Raw genomic sequence first — 14,567 nt, 5'->3', positions numbered from 1 at the left:
GTGGGACACAATCGTGAAGTGGAACAAAATTTATTGGATAATTTAAACTTTTTTAACAGATAAAAAACTGAAAAGTGTGGCGTGCAATATTATTCGGCCCCCTCGCATTAATACTTTGTAGCGCCACCTTTTGCTCCAATTACAGCTGCAAGTCGCTTGGGGTATGTTTCTATCAGTTTTGCACATCGAGAGACTGACATTCTTGCCCATTCTTCCTTGCAAAACAGCTCGAGCTCAGTGAGGTTGGATGGAGAGTGCTTGTGAACAGCAGTCTTCAGCTCTTTCCACAGATTCTCGATTGGATTCAGGTCTGGACTTTGACTTGGCCATTCTAACACCTGGATACGTTGATTTTTTAACCATTCCATTGTAGATTTGGCTTTATGTTTTGGATCATTGTCCTGTTGGAAGATAAATCTCCGTCCCAGTCTCAGGTCTTGTGCAGATACCAACAGGTTTTCTTCCAGAATGTTCCTGTATTTGGCTGCATCCATCTTCCCGTCAATTTTAACCATCTTCCCTGTCCCTGCTTTTACGCCAAACATATCGTTTTGCAATGTGGCCAAAAAGTTCAATTTTGGTTTCATCTGACCAGAGCACCTTCTTCCACATGTTTGGTGTGTCTTTCAGGTGGCTTGTGGCAAACTTTAAACGAGACTTTTTATGGATATCTTTGAGAAATGGCTTTCTTCTTGCCACTCTTCCATAAAGGCCAGATTTGTGCAGTGTACGACTGATTGTTGTCCTATGGACAGACTCTCCCACCTCAGCTGTAGATCTCTGCAGTTCATCCAGAGTGATCATGGGCCTCTTGGCTGCATCTCTGATCAGTTTTCTCCTTGTTTGAGAAGAAAGTTTGGAAGGACGGCCGGGTCTTGGTAGATTTGCAGTGGTCTGATGCTCCTTCCATTTCAATATGATGGCTTGCACAGTGCTCCTTGAGATGTTTAAAGCTTGGGAAATCTTTTTGTATCCAAATCCGGCTTTAAACTTCTCCACAACAGTATCTCAGACCTGCCTGGTGTGTTCCTTGGTTTTCATAATGCTCTCTGCACTTAGACAGAACCCTGAGACGATCACAGAGCAGGTGCATTTATACGGAGACTTGATTACACACAGGTGGGTTCTATTTATCATCATCGGTCATTTAGGACAACATTGGATCATTCAGAGATCCTCACTGAACTTCTGGAGTGAGTTTGCTGCACTGAAAGTAAAGGGGCCGAATAATATTGCACGCCCCACTTTTCAGTTTTTTATTTGTTAAAAAAGTTTAAATTATCCAATAAATGTTGTTCCACTTCATGATTGTGTCCCACTTGTTGTTGATTCTTGACAAAAAAATTAAATTTCACATCTTCATGTTTGAAGCCTGAAATGTGGCGAAAGGTTGCAAGATTCAAGGGGGCCGAATACTTTTGCAAGGCACTGTATTTGTAATCCCCAAAAAGTCACTACAATTAAAAAAAAATTGTTTTTGATTGCAAAAATAAATAAAAAAGCATTTGAAAACTATTTTTCTTGATTGAAACAACTTTTTCCTTTGAAGTACTGTTGTTTTGCATTTGGGCCACATTTTGGCTAGGACATTTGTGTCTTTATTATTCAATCAAAAATTTAGTTGCTTCAAACAAAAAAATCTAAAACTCACTTAACCCCCCCCCCCCCCAAAATTCAATCACAGAAAAAGTTTGCACATGTTTCAATCATCGTTTAACAAAGTGAGCAGCCTGAGAGGGTTTGAGTAGATTCACTATGAAGCATTTAATAAAGCCAAGCATTTTCTTACTACTTTATTCTTATTTAAAAATAATTTGGTGGGGCAGTAACATGTTTAAAACTTATCATAATTCGTACATTTTGAAGTGCTTAAAAACCATTTATAAATGATACTTTGGGGGAGGCGGGGGGGGGGGGGGGGTAAAAAACATGTCTTATATATGTATCTTTTTTCCAATGTAAAATCTGAATAAATACATTGAACACGCACAAAAATTTTGGGGATGGGGGGGCGCTACTTCGCGGTTTTCACTTATTGCGGCCGGTTCTGGTCCCCATTAACCGCGAAAAACGAGGGATTACTGGATTTCTGAAAAGCTTTAAGAAGGAAGAATCATTCCCACCACTCGTCGGGCCAGTGTTGTGCCGACACCGGCCGTCAGCTCAAGTCCCAGCCAAAAATAACGCGTCTCAGGCGGACTATGGGAGTGATGCGAGTCGCCCCCCTCCATCTGAGAGCATGCCGCTTAATTTGACTCAACAGTGTGTTTCTTCGTTTATATTACCGCTAAATACACAAGCTTGACGCTAATTTAACAGGAGCTATCTTTTTACGGAAGATTTGGCTAGCTCCAGCAGTGTTCAACACAAGCTGCAACGAATGGCAGTAACTTTTTAATATTGCAAAATATGAAAACGATTGAAACCATTACTCACCAAATTCAATCTTCTGGCAAATACAGGCAAGTGTGTATGCTGCGCTCTGGTCTGCTGGTGTGGATAAGGCCTGCTTTTTGTTTTCGCAGCTTTGCAATGCAACCAAAGGCTCTTCAAGCACTCCATGTACACGTAAAGAGTGCGCGTGATTGGAATATTGGTTTGGGCCGATGATTGGTTCTCGTCAGCGAAGCATCGAGAAGGATTTGCTGACTGTCCGAGTGTCACTTTTTTAAAGGACCAATTTCTGAAGTGCTCAGTTTATGTACTAAGTTATTCACATGATGATAAAAATATATATTTTTTTCTTTTTTCTTTTTTTTTTTTTCTTTTTTTCTTTTTTTTAAAAAACCTGTCCTGTTCAGCTGTTTGACACAGAGAATGGAAGTCTAAGTGACCGGATTCTGAACAGTTTTAATGTTTCACATTGAGAGTCTGACATACTCCCATTGTGATCATTCAAAATACCTTTTTATTATGACAAAGCAGCGAACAGGAAGGGATTATGGGGGGACAGAAGAAAAGAAATACAAGAGAAGAAAGAAAAGAAACATACACAGACAACAACAAGAAATACATTGAACATCTAAACTAGTTACTAATATGCTGGTGCTATCGTCAGCGAGATGTATTTCCGGTTTACACCATGTGGGGGCCTATTGGCCAGTGAAAGAGGAGAATGGGGGTGGGGGTGTCTATAAGCCTATAAGCTAAGTGATTGAAAGGCGTAGAGTGTACACAAATCAGTTCTGTGATCTAGAACCCAGTAATCGTGTGAATCTCTTATGAGTGTAAGCCCGTTGGCGACCAACCCTACGCCGCCGCATCGCCAATCCCGGCACCGGGACCCCCAACCCGAGCATGCCCTACCACATCCAGCAGCACGCAAGCCCCACCGGGCGCGCGACAGCCACGCAGACGGGCGGAGAAGCCGCGCAGGCGCCAACCCAGGGCCACGGCCCCCACCCAGCCAGCCCGGGGAGGGAGGGCGGGCGGGGGAGCGGGGGGCCATGCGCAGCCCATCCCTCCTCCCGCAGCCCAGCAAAGGAGCCATCGTCCCCCCCCCGGGACCCAGGGTGGTCCCTCGGGCCACCCGCGCACCCATCAACCGGCCTTCAGGAATGGCAGGAGGGGACGCATCACCAACCCCACGCCTACACCCACCCCCACCCGCCCACCCGGGCCACGAGCCACAGCCCCCCAACCGGCACGGCACGCCACGGGACCCCCAGCGTCCCACCAAGCCCCAGGCAAGGCAGGGCCCCCCGCCGGTGCAGGTGACACCCCGCTGATACACCGGCGCCCAGCCAGCGACTCGCAACGGAGCGCAGGGCGGATGCCCAGCCAGAGAAGAGAGGGGAAGGCGGAGGCAGGAGAACGCCCAGGAACTGCCACGGGGCGATGCAAAATCGGAGACCCGACCCCCCAACCCACTCCCGCGGCCGGCAGCCGAGGCAGAGGGGAGGCCACACCCCAGGAGCCACGCCATATAGAAAAAGTGTGGGACCCACCTACCACCCTATTACTGTGGCTGCCAGGTTCCCGACTGGCAGCCATCACCCAGCACCGTGATGGGGGTGTGAGGGGAGGGTAGTGCAATGTATGCATTAAAATAGGAGAGCTCGGCTTGGGGCAGTGGGACCGCAGCATGGAGTTTCTGTCCAGCCGCCCGTCCCACCGCCCTTTACCGGAGCTCTCCTCTGGAGTATGATGTGTGTGGTGCATTTAAAAAAGGTGCAGGGATGGCGGGGCCTGTGGTGAGGAGGCAGCCGTGAGGTACCCCCCCCCCAACAGGTCCCAACCATCCCACAACCTTGGTGTGTGGTGCATTAAAAACAGGGGGGAGCCGGGCCGGGACTGTAAAGCCCCGTCCCAACTCTCCCCGGAGAAATGTATGAGCATGTAAGTGCCAGGGTGAAAAATATTTACAGTGCCGGAGTGAGAAGTGCGTGAGTTAAGAGGCAGGCTCCCGCGGGCGTGGCCCCGTCCACCAGAACCACCGGCCGTAGGGCGGAAGAAGCGTCAGGGCCCTGATCAATCCCCGCCCCAGACCACCCACGGCGCCTCCGCGACCGCCCACCCCCCTCCCACCCACCGAGCACCCACCCCGCACTCCGAGCAGGCGCCACACCAAGCGCCGGCGACCAGGGGACGTCCGCCCCACCGGCAAGGGACAGCAAGCCTCACCCAAGGCCCCGCGGGCCCCGTTAACGACCCCGCCGGCCGGGGGGCAGCGGCGGCCGCCGCAGCCCAGGGAGGCAGACAGGGCCGGAAACAGACCAAGGGGATGGAAGCGCACCCCCCACAACCCACCCCCGGGCCAGGAGGGGCGCGCGGCATGACACCAGAGGGCACCTCCCCGGCACCCGGTACAGGGAGACGCGGCTCCGGCCGGGCGGACCTGGGAGGGAACCGTAGCTGCCGCATACACCCCCCCCACCACCCCCCCCCCCCCCCCGGTAGAGTTGTTACATGAGAGGGCTTTATATACTTTTGAAAGTATTTTTTTTTTGTTGAGGATGTATATTTATTATTTTATTTACGAAAGGTGGTGGGTCTAACGCACCCGTTAGTGATGGAAATTTGCTTCTTATGGCTGCCCTGATTTTATTATATTGAAGGAAATTGACCCCTTTGATCTGGAAATCTTGTATTATTTTTTCATATGACATGAATGTATTATCTTTAAACAAATGCTGTAACTGGTTTATTCCCGTATCATCCCATGTGCTGAAATGAATAGGAATTTTATTAACGCCAAAGTCTGGGTTGTGCCAGATTGGTGAGAATTTACACGGGGCTTGTTGTGATTGCGTAATTTCCATACCTCTCCACCAGGCTTTCAAGGTGCATGCTATCATTGGGTTTTTGAAGCAGCTATGGTGCTTAATACTAGAACTAATAAAGCGGAGGTTTGCCAATTGTATTTGGTTGCAGTCTGTTTGCTCTAATTCTAGCCATGACTGTTGTTCAGTGTTAAGATATAACCACCTAATAAGATATTGTATTTGATTTGCTATATAATAGTTTTGGAAATTAGGGGCCTCTAGACCCCCCTCTGGTTTATTTCTTTGCAATTTGGCAAGGCTAATTCTGTTTTTCTTGTTTTTAAAGTAGAATTTTGTGACGGCTGAGTCTAGGTCTTGAAACCGTTTTTGAGTGGGTTTAAAAGGGATCATTGAGAACAAATAGTTTATTTGTGGTAATACTTTCATTTTGACTGTTGCTATCCGGCCCAAAAGTGAGATGGGTAGATTATTCCAGTGTGTCAAATCGTCACATATTTTTGCTAAGAGGGGTGTATGGTTTAGTTTAGTTAATTCTGTAAGTTTTGGTGAAATGTTGATTCCAAGATACTTTATATTCCCTATTGGAATATTGTGATTTTGATTTGCAGGATTCCATGAGTTTGTTGATAAGGGCATTATAATTGATTTTGACCAGTTTATAGCATAATCTGATATCTGTGAAAATGTCTTTATTAGTTCAAAAGTCTCATGTAAGGAGGATTCTGGTTTTTCTAGATATAATAGTATATCGTCTGCGTATAAGTTAATTTTGTGTTCTGATGTGTGCGAGCAGATCCCTTTGATATTAGCGTTTTGTCTAATTGCAATTGCTAATGGTTCAATAAATAGAGCGAATAATAGGGGTGAGAGTGGACAGCCTTGTGGAGTTCCCCTTTGAAGACAGAAACTTTGTGAAATGACCCCGTTTGTGTTTACAGTGGCTTTTGGGGCGTTGTAGAATATTTTTATCCAGCGGATAAATGGCTCACCGAAGCCAAATTTTTCCAAAACTTTGAAGAGAAAAATCCAGTTGACTTTGTCAAATGCTTTTTCTGCGTCCAAAGAGAGGATAATTGCTTTCTGTTTATAATTCTGTGCAATATTAATAAGATTTAACAAGCGTCTTATATTGTTTGTAGAGTTATGTCCTTTAATAAAGCCGGTCTGGTCTTTATGAATTATAGTGGGAAGAGTTTGTTCTAATCTAGTAGCTAAAGCCTTTGCTATAATTTTAATATCTGTATTCATTAAGGATATTGGTCTATAGTTTGCTGGTTGGGTTAGGTCTTTCCCTTCTTTTGGCAGTAGTTTGATTACTGCAGTGTTCATACTGTCTCTAATTTGACCCTTTGCACTGATTTCTTGAACCATTCTATAGAAAAGTGGTGCCAGCATATTCCAAAAAGTGTTTAAAGGGGAACTGAAGAGCTTTTCAGATTTCGCTCTTAAGTGTTTTACTCAGTTGAATTGTATTAAATGCGTCATTCGCTCTCTCAAAAAGTCACATAAAAAAATAAAATAAAATAATTGACCACGTAGTTTTTGAGTTATGGCCATAGCAACACCATAGCAACGAGGGACGCGCCGTCCTGCCGACCCCTACCTCGTGACGTAACTTCCAGGAAGCCTCGCCACCACTCTGAACACGGAAATATAGCACCATGCTATCCTCGCCATATATTGCAAACATTTTCTGGGTTTTACTCGCGGGATTCGTCATGCCATCTCGATGTGTAGCGATATTAATTACTCACAGGAAGACTCGAGACTCTAGGAGTGGTCCAAAAAAAAAACTTCTCCTGCAAAGGTTTGGACCGTTTTTGTTAGCATGCATACAGGTCCCCAATCGGCTCATTGTTTTCATCATTTCAGCCACGACAGCTTTGAAAACCTACAACAATGCAACCTTGGTTTTCCAAAGACGTAAGTAGAACATTAATGGCTTTTTTTTTTTTTTTTATAAACAAGGGGGACTCCTACTGCCAGTTTGTTGAAGTGCGACATTTTTTTTAATTTTTTTTTGCTGTTGGCCTGTCATAAGTAGATAGGTTGGCTGACATGTTGTCGACTCATGTGATTTTATTACTATATCAATAGGTGTTATGTAAATTCAAATGTCCCCAGCACCAAATGGGTCCTTGGCTCGTTTTTTTATATTTCAACATCAAGGTCTGCCTATTTGAAGAGGGAACAATAGCATCAAATAGATGCTGCTATGACTGGGGCATTATTATTTGATCACCAAGAAATTATTATTAAATTAAAATTAGGATTCATCCAATATTTTCATGCTGCTGTGGTTTTTTTTTTTCCTCCAGGAAGCCAAACATAAAAAATTAAGTGGCGGAAACCCTCAACACGATGAAAAAAGCGTTGCAAGTCAGTTGCCACCCAGTTTCCCAAAATCAAGAGAGAGTGGGTCGAGTCATATGATGACCGGAGTGTCCAGCGATGACAACTGAAGAGATCCTATGAGGCCTGCCAGATGCTGAATTTCTTCCGTCTGCGACATCAGATGACGATGATTTAGGAGAAATAAATGTAGCAAATTTTGATGACATGAAATCATAAACTAGTCATATATACAGTACACATTTTTTAAAAGAAAAATCAAGTTACCTTCATATTTTAATGATAATGCATTATCTTTGTATAAAGAACACTTCATGCTACAGAAAAGAGTAAATACATATTTCCCACTGCCATTATCATTTTTCAATGTTGCGCTAGTCCGTTGCTATCCTAACTTTGTGTTGCTTACTAAAATTATGCTCTTTGATGTGTGCCGTTGTGTGCTTGGTATAACATGTTGTGTCACAATCTGACAACGAAAGCTAATGCTGATTCAACATAAACCTGGTATCATTTATTATTGCGGCCTATTGAATATTTTTTCAGAATGTAATATAATTAAAATATATTATATACCAATAGAATACATTAAACAGTCAACAAAATGTGTCAATGTTGTTAACAATTTATGGTTTTATTTTTTTAATGAAATTCATGCCCCTGTCAGTGCTTCAGCCTCCGCAAGTTTGGCTCTCACGTCTGGGATCTCCTGATGACACAGGCATACTCTTGTAAGGGTAATTACTTGATGGTTTACAGCAACACCTGGAAAATAAAATGGTTTTGTCATTTATTTTGAAATATCAATAACATATCATTCATTTAGCCACATTTGGGCTAGCTTTATCATATTTAGATCGGTAGGAGCTGTCCCATTACCTAATATCCATTTTAGCTATGTGTAGAGCATTCATTTAGCCACATTTGGGCTAGCTTTATCATATTTAGATCGGTAGGAACTGTCCCATTACCTAATATCCAGTTTTAGCTATGTGTAGAGCATGGAAAAATATACAACCATGTAATCGCATTCTAATAAAAAAAATCACGATGCTGGACTTACCACTCACTCTCCCGTTCGTGAAGTGTCGAGCTGTCAATTGGCGTCATGACGCCATCTGCTGTGTCAAGTAAATCGCCGTCATCTGACGCCTCAGGTTCAAACATGTAGGGATTAATTGTAGTTCATCTTTCCTGGGAGCCTTTGCCATCGGTAGCGTCACAAAAGAGCGATCCTGAATGGTTACCTTTGGTGGAAATATCACTGACATCGTTGTTGCTGCTATGTTAGCTGTGGGTAGTCTTCTGTTGCCTACGTCACACTTCTGGGTTTGCGAAGGGACTATTAACGGAGTGCAAAAAAACTAAAAAAAAACGCAAATTATCCTTACAATTACGTGTTGATAATGTCATGGTTGTTTTGATGAACTTGACCCAAGTTTATATTCATAAAAGTACACCAAAATCCGGAAAGCTCTTCAGTTCCCCTTTAAAATATGATGTCGAGAACCCGTCGGGCCCCGGTGCGCGACCTGTTGGCATGTCCTTTATGGCAGGGGTCCCCAACCTATTCCACAAAGGCCCACTGTGGGTGCAGGATTTCATTCCTACCAAACAAGATGACAACACTTTTTCCCCAATCTGGTGTTTTACAAGTGCAATCAGTTGATTGCAGTCAGGTGTGGCTTGTTTTAGCAGAAGCCTCATTGGTTCAACTGTCTCTGCTGGATCGGCTGGAACAAAAACCAGGACCCACAGTGGGCCTTGAGGACTGGGTTGGAGAACCCTGCTTTACGGCATTCCATAATTCAGCGAGGGTAAGTGGGGTATCTAGCAATTGTTGGCTTTCCAAAGTTATTTGGGGGATGTCAAGATTATTAACGAATAGGTCAATGTCTTCATTATGATCGATTGTCACTGAGTATAAGTTTTTGTAGTAGCTATAGAAAGTTTCGTTAATTTTTTCTGGTGATTGTGTTATTATGCCGGCTGAATCTTGTATTGTTGTAATTAATGTTTTTTCTTTGTTACGTTCGAGTTGGTTTGCTAAATATTTCCCGGATTTGTTATTATGCTCAAAGTTGGTATATCGTAGTTGTTGTAACAGAAACTGAGTTTTTTTAGACAGAATACTATTGAGCCGTTCTTTGGCGCTGAAAAGTTCTTTTGTGGTATTGTCTGTGGGATTATTGGCGAATTCCTCCGTCAGTTGTTTGATTTTTATTTCTAATTCGTTTTCCAACTTCTGTTCTTGTTTTTTTTATATGATGAATATGAGATAATCTTGCCTCGAATTACGCGTTTTCCTGTTTCCCAAAGCAATGATGGTGAGATGTTTGGGGAATCGTTAAGTTCCATAAAGACTTACCATTCTTTCTTAACGAATGTATCAAATGCTGGGTCATCTAATAAGGAATCATTACAGCGCCAGGTTGCGTGGGGTATCGTGCGGGAGTCAATTTTAAGGGCTAAAGAAATTGGTGCATGATCACTGATGATTATTGGATGTATTCTTGGCGAAATATTATTAATAGCGGAATTATTCACTAGAAAAAAATCTATTCTTGAACACGAACCATGGGCTAGGGATTGAAAGGTATATTCCCTTTTTGTTAAATGTTTTGCTCTCCAGACGTCACTTAAGCCGAAATCGTCCATATATTTCCTAATGGTTCTTGCAGTTTGTGACTGTTTAGTGAGTTTAAAATTGGAGCTATCTATACTTGGATCAAGAGTTGTGTTAAAGTCCTCTCCTATAATAATTGTTGAGTTCACTGACATGTCACTCAGTTTACCAAAGATATTGTGGAAGAACTGTGTGTCCTCGTTGTTTGGGGCATATGTGTTCACTAATGTGAACAGTTTATTACTTATGGTGGCTTGTACTATTATGAATCTACCTTCCGGGTCTGCAATTGCACTATTTAATGTGAATGAGTTTTCTTTTATTTATTAATATTGATACTCCTCTTTGTCTGCTGTTATAGCTGGCTGAATACATCAAGTTAAAATTTGAGTGTTTAAAATATTTCTCTTCGGATTTGGCTAGATGTGACTCTTGCATAAAGAAGAGGTCTGCCTTGAATTTGGTGATGTATTCCATAATTTTAGTTCTCTTTGCCTGCGATCGGAAGCCATTCACATTAAATGAAACAAAATTTATATACGTCATATGCGGATATTTATAAGTATCTTAAGGAAAGTAATGATCTCAGGATGTGTGTTATAATATTCGGTCCTGAATGTCAACAACCATTCACGTTCATTAGAAGCCATACGAGTATGTAATAAATAAAATTCTAATAAAACTGAATGCAATTTTTTGTAAACCTCTTGGCATAATTCACACAACATTAAGACGTTGTTAGAAGGATTAAATACATGGGTAGCATCAACACAAAACATTACAATTTTAAAGTGTGTACTTAGTGTGTGTTTGAAAAGAGCAGTGTGGAAAAGGGTAGACAAATAACCCAGAAAAAGAAAAAAGATATGAGCGCCAGTACAGAAATGTGTAGTGTGAGACATGCGTGACTCTACTAGACTAAGTGATTATCATGCAACCCTGATCTGTACGTGTGTATTGTTGAAATCAAATCTACTTAATACGGCATTGTGTACATATTGGAAGTGTTTAGGAAGTACAGACAAAGTAATTATCATGCAATCCTAATCTACACATGTGCCTTGCTCAAACAAAAAACAACTTAATTCAGCATTATATACGAACTGGAAGTGTTTCGAAGGTACAGACAAAATAGTTATCATGCAGCCCTAATCTACATATGTGCCTTACTCAAACCAAAACAATTTAATTCAGCATTATATGCGTACTGGAAGTGTTTAGGAATAGCAAACTAAATATTAAGCATCCCTAATCTATACATTTGTCTTGCTTAAATCAATACAGCTACATTCAGCATTGTATGCATAATAGAAATATTTAGGCATTACTTATCGGTCAGAATAGCCATGGGGTATATATATATATAGGTATATATTATATAGCAATATAAATATTGCTGAGATGTTGGTGGAAATAGAAATGTTCCACCCTAATGGTAACATGGAAAAGGGGGAAGACAGCGGTGGTGTCTTACGCGATGCTTTGAGTGAGTACTGGGAGACGTTTTTTTAGTAAATGTACTCACGGAGGAACAACGAAGGTGCCGATGACGAGACATGACCTGAAGGACGATTGGGTTAATATAGCCCAAGTCATGGTCCTTGGTTACAACCTGGTTAAGTACTTTCCCGTTGCTCTGGCGAAGCCCTTTATTTCACTTTGTTTCGGTCGGGAAGTGGTGGAGAATTTCCCACACACTTCCCACAGAAGAAAAGGATGTGGCCGAAAAAGCTATGAACATTTTTTTTCCCCGTCAATGAAACTGAAGAGTGGATTGACTTTCTTGATGCCCATAAAGTTAAAGTTGTTGTCAACAAGGGGGATGTTAAGAAAACGTTAATCGAGGTGGCACATAAAGAGCTCATCCAAGACCCCACATATATTGCTGACTGTTGGTCCAGTATATTGAAGGAACTAATCTTACCAGCGGGAGGACTCAATGAAGTATATGCTGGCCTTAACCCGACACCAAGGCAGGTCATTGCCATGTTAGAGTGCGGAAATCTCAGCATGAAAGAATTGCAGAGTTTTGAATTTCTTTAAAAATTCATCAGGAGTTGCAGAGAGCATCGGCTGAAGAAATTTCTTCGATTTTGCACAGGTAATCTGCCATATATTTTAAATTCATTTTAATTTCTGTAATTTAGTTGTACTTGGTAAATATATTCATTATTGAGCAATGAATATGCCCATCTTACATTACAGATTTGAGACACTTTGAATATGTCCAGTGATTTTGTCAAATCAAGTTCTTCTGGGTTGTGAAATGAATGAATTAATGTAAAAATGTCAGGGCCAATTTTGTAAAAGGGAATCAAAATTCAATTTCTAGTCATCCCTCACCCCATCTCACATGATGTCCCCTGGTAGACTTGTCAAGTCACTATAGCACCGCTACATATATTAGGTAGCATGTAATGATGTATTCTTCTTTAGTTGTTATTGTTTTTCTGTCTGTTTCTCTCTTTGCCACCCCCAATAAAAAAACAAACATTTTTTTCCTGTCCGCTTTGCTGAATAACAGACATCAAATAAACAACCACAATGGGAGTACACCAAGCGCCTTGCCTGGCACGGCCAGACTGTTCTCCCTGTGTTTTTCAAACACTGAGAGTATAGTCTGGGACCCGGCCCATTAACGGCCTCTCGAGCAAGTACAAAATCAGTCGACAAATCAGATTCGTTTATTTGCGTGACGTGTTCTTAACCAGCAACGTCACTTTTCCACGTCGGAAGTCGTCTCCACAACAACACAGATGGCGAACAAGAGAGCCGAGAATATGTTTCAATTGACGGTAGAATCAGTTTTAAATGACCAAAAACACATCGACACAAGTCATTGACAACAGTCTGTCTCGCGCTAGCCATGTTGAATAAACTCCGCTCTCCTCGAATGTTTACTTCAAGTCCCTCGTCCCGCCCGTTGCTGATTGGTCCACTCTGCTGTCTGTTTGGTGTGGCTTGCTCCGCCCTGGAAATTTTATCCGCTTAATGGTGGCCAGACTCAATAGCTGGAACAGCGGTGAGTCTGGAGTACCAGGCTACCTAGCGCCCATGCGGCACATTAAAACTCTTCCGCCAGAAAAGACACTCAGACTCCCATTCTCCGTGTCTAAGCAGCTGAGCAAAAAAAAAAATTCCCATTGTAATGCTAAAACGAGTAAATTTTGGTACTAATACAAACTGTAAAGTGGACAAGCACAATACAATATACTCTCGTAACTGTGAGGTAAACAGTAAGGTGCATTGTTGATAAATTTGGTGACACAAAATGAGCAAAAAGTGGCAGCAAAGTTATTAATAAAAAAATAATATGCACCCTTTAAGAACTTCAGAATTGTTATTTGTAGTTTGCTGCAATCTATGCACACACACAGTTGATGGTTACAGACCTATAAAAGCATACAATTTATAGAGCATGAAATGTACATGACAAACAAGGGTTATGCAGTGTGGAGTAGGTTGTAGCATGTGATCTAACTAATGTTTTTTTTTTTTTTTTTTTTTTTTTTCAAAGGTGCAGATCTTTTAGTGGTTCAGAAGATCCACGTGCGTTTCTTTGAGCCAGAGAACGCGTTTACGAGGAGGCCAATGTCTCATATGTGTGGCTGTGTTCTGGAGTTGCCAAATAACTACGGATACTACCCAGAGTTGGCAGAGGAGTTTGATCATATACTTGATGCAAACATGTGGGTGATGGACATTATTTAGTTGTAATTCAAAAGCAATACCTTTATCTCCCTATTTATTTAAGGGTAGCAAGGTATCTTTTAAAAATTCTGATTTTTTTGTTTTTCAATTTAAACAGTTAAAAATAAGTGAAAACCACAGACATTGATGTCTGATGAACAGTTCAGCTGCTGCATTGTCAAGATTTGTTTAATGTTAGTCTTTTATAATTTAACATTTTATAAAGGACAGATTCACAAGTTTACACTGACTAATTATTGCATGCACTTTTACACGAGGTTTGGCCATTTTCCTGCCAAAGTGAGTTACTGTTTACATTTTTGGTAACACATTATTTGAACACAGCGTCATAAGACTGTCATAATTATGACATGAAACCTGTCATGAACATGAATAATGCTTATGACGGAGGTCATTAATTGTCATTCAGTAAATTATGTCACTTTTGATGCAAAGTTGACAGGAAAAGCATTAGTTGTATCTAAATAGAGCCTGTTCCTAACATTTACATCACGTCACTGTTCAGGTGGACCAAATTTTAAGGAACAGCCTGTATTTAGATAAAACTGAAGCTATACAACTTTGCATCAAAATTGACAATTTACTGAATGACTCTTAATGACCTCTGTCATAAGCATTCATTCATGTTTGTGACAGGTTTTCTGTCATAATTA

At 41.8% G+C, this 14,567-nt stretch overlaps 1 protein-coding gene and 1 long non-coding RNA gene across 2 annotated transcripts in view; one reads left to right on the top strand and one right to left on the bottom strand.

The window, feature by feature from the left end:
* The window catches only part of LOC130927672 (gastrula zinc finger protein XlCGF26.1-like), an 80,260-nt gene that overhangs the window by 43,973 nt on the left and 21,720 nt on the right, over window positions 1-14,567 (bottom strand). The gene's annotated exons all lie outside the window — the stretch shown is intronic.
* LOC130927702 (uncharacterized) lies at window positions 6,889-7,660 on the top strand. The gene is made up of 3 exons (XR_009066493.1): window positions 6,889-7,032; window positions 7,098-7,148; window positions 7,544-7,660. It is a non-coding gene; the product is annotated as an uncharacterized LOC130927702 (long non-coding RNA).

Source organism: Corythoichthys intestinalis, chromosome 13 (assembly GCF_030265065.1).
Source record: "Corythoichthys intestinalis isolate RoL2023-P3 chromosome 13, ASM3026506v1, whole genome shotgun sequence".
NCBI classification, from domain to species: domain Eukaryota; kingdom Metazoa; phylum Chordata; class Actinopteri; order Syngnathiformes; family Syngnathidae; genus Corythoichthys; species Corythoichthys intestinalis.
Note: the sequence above shows the minus strand (reverse complement) of the source record. Positions and strands in the feature narration are given on the sequence as shown.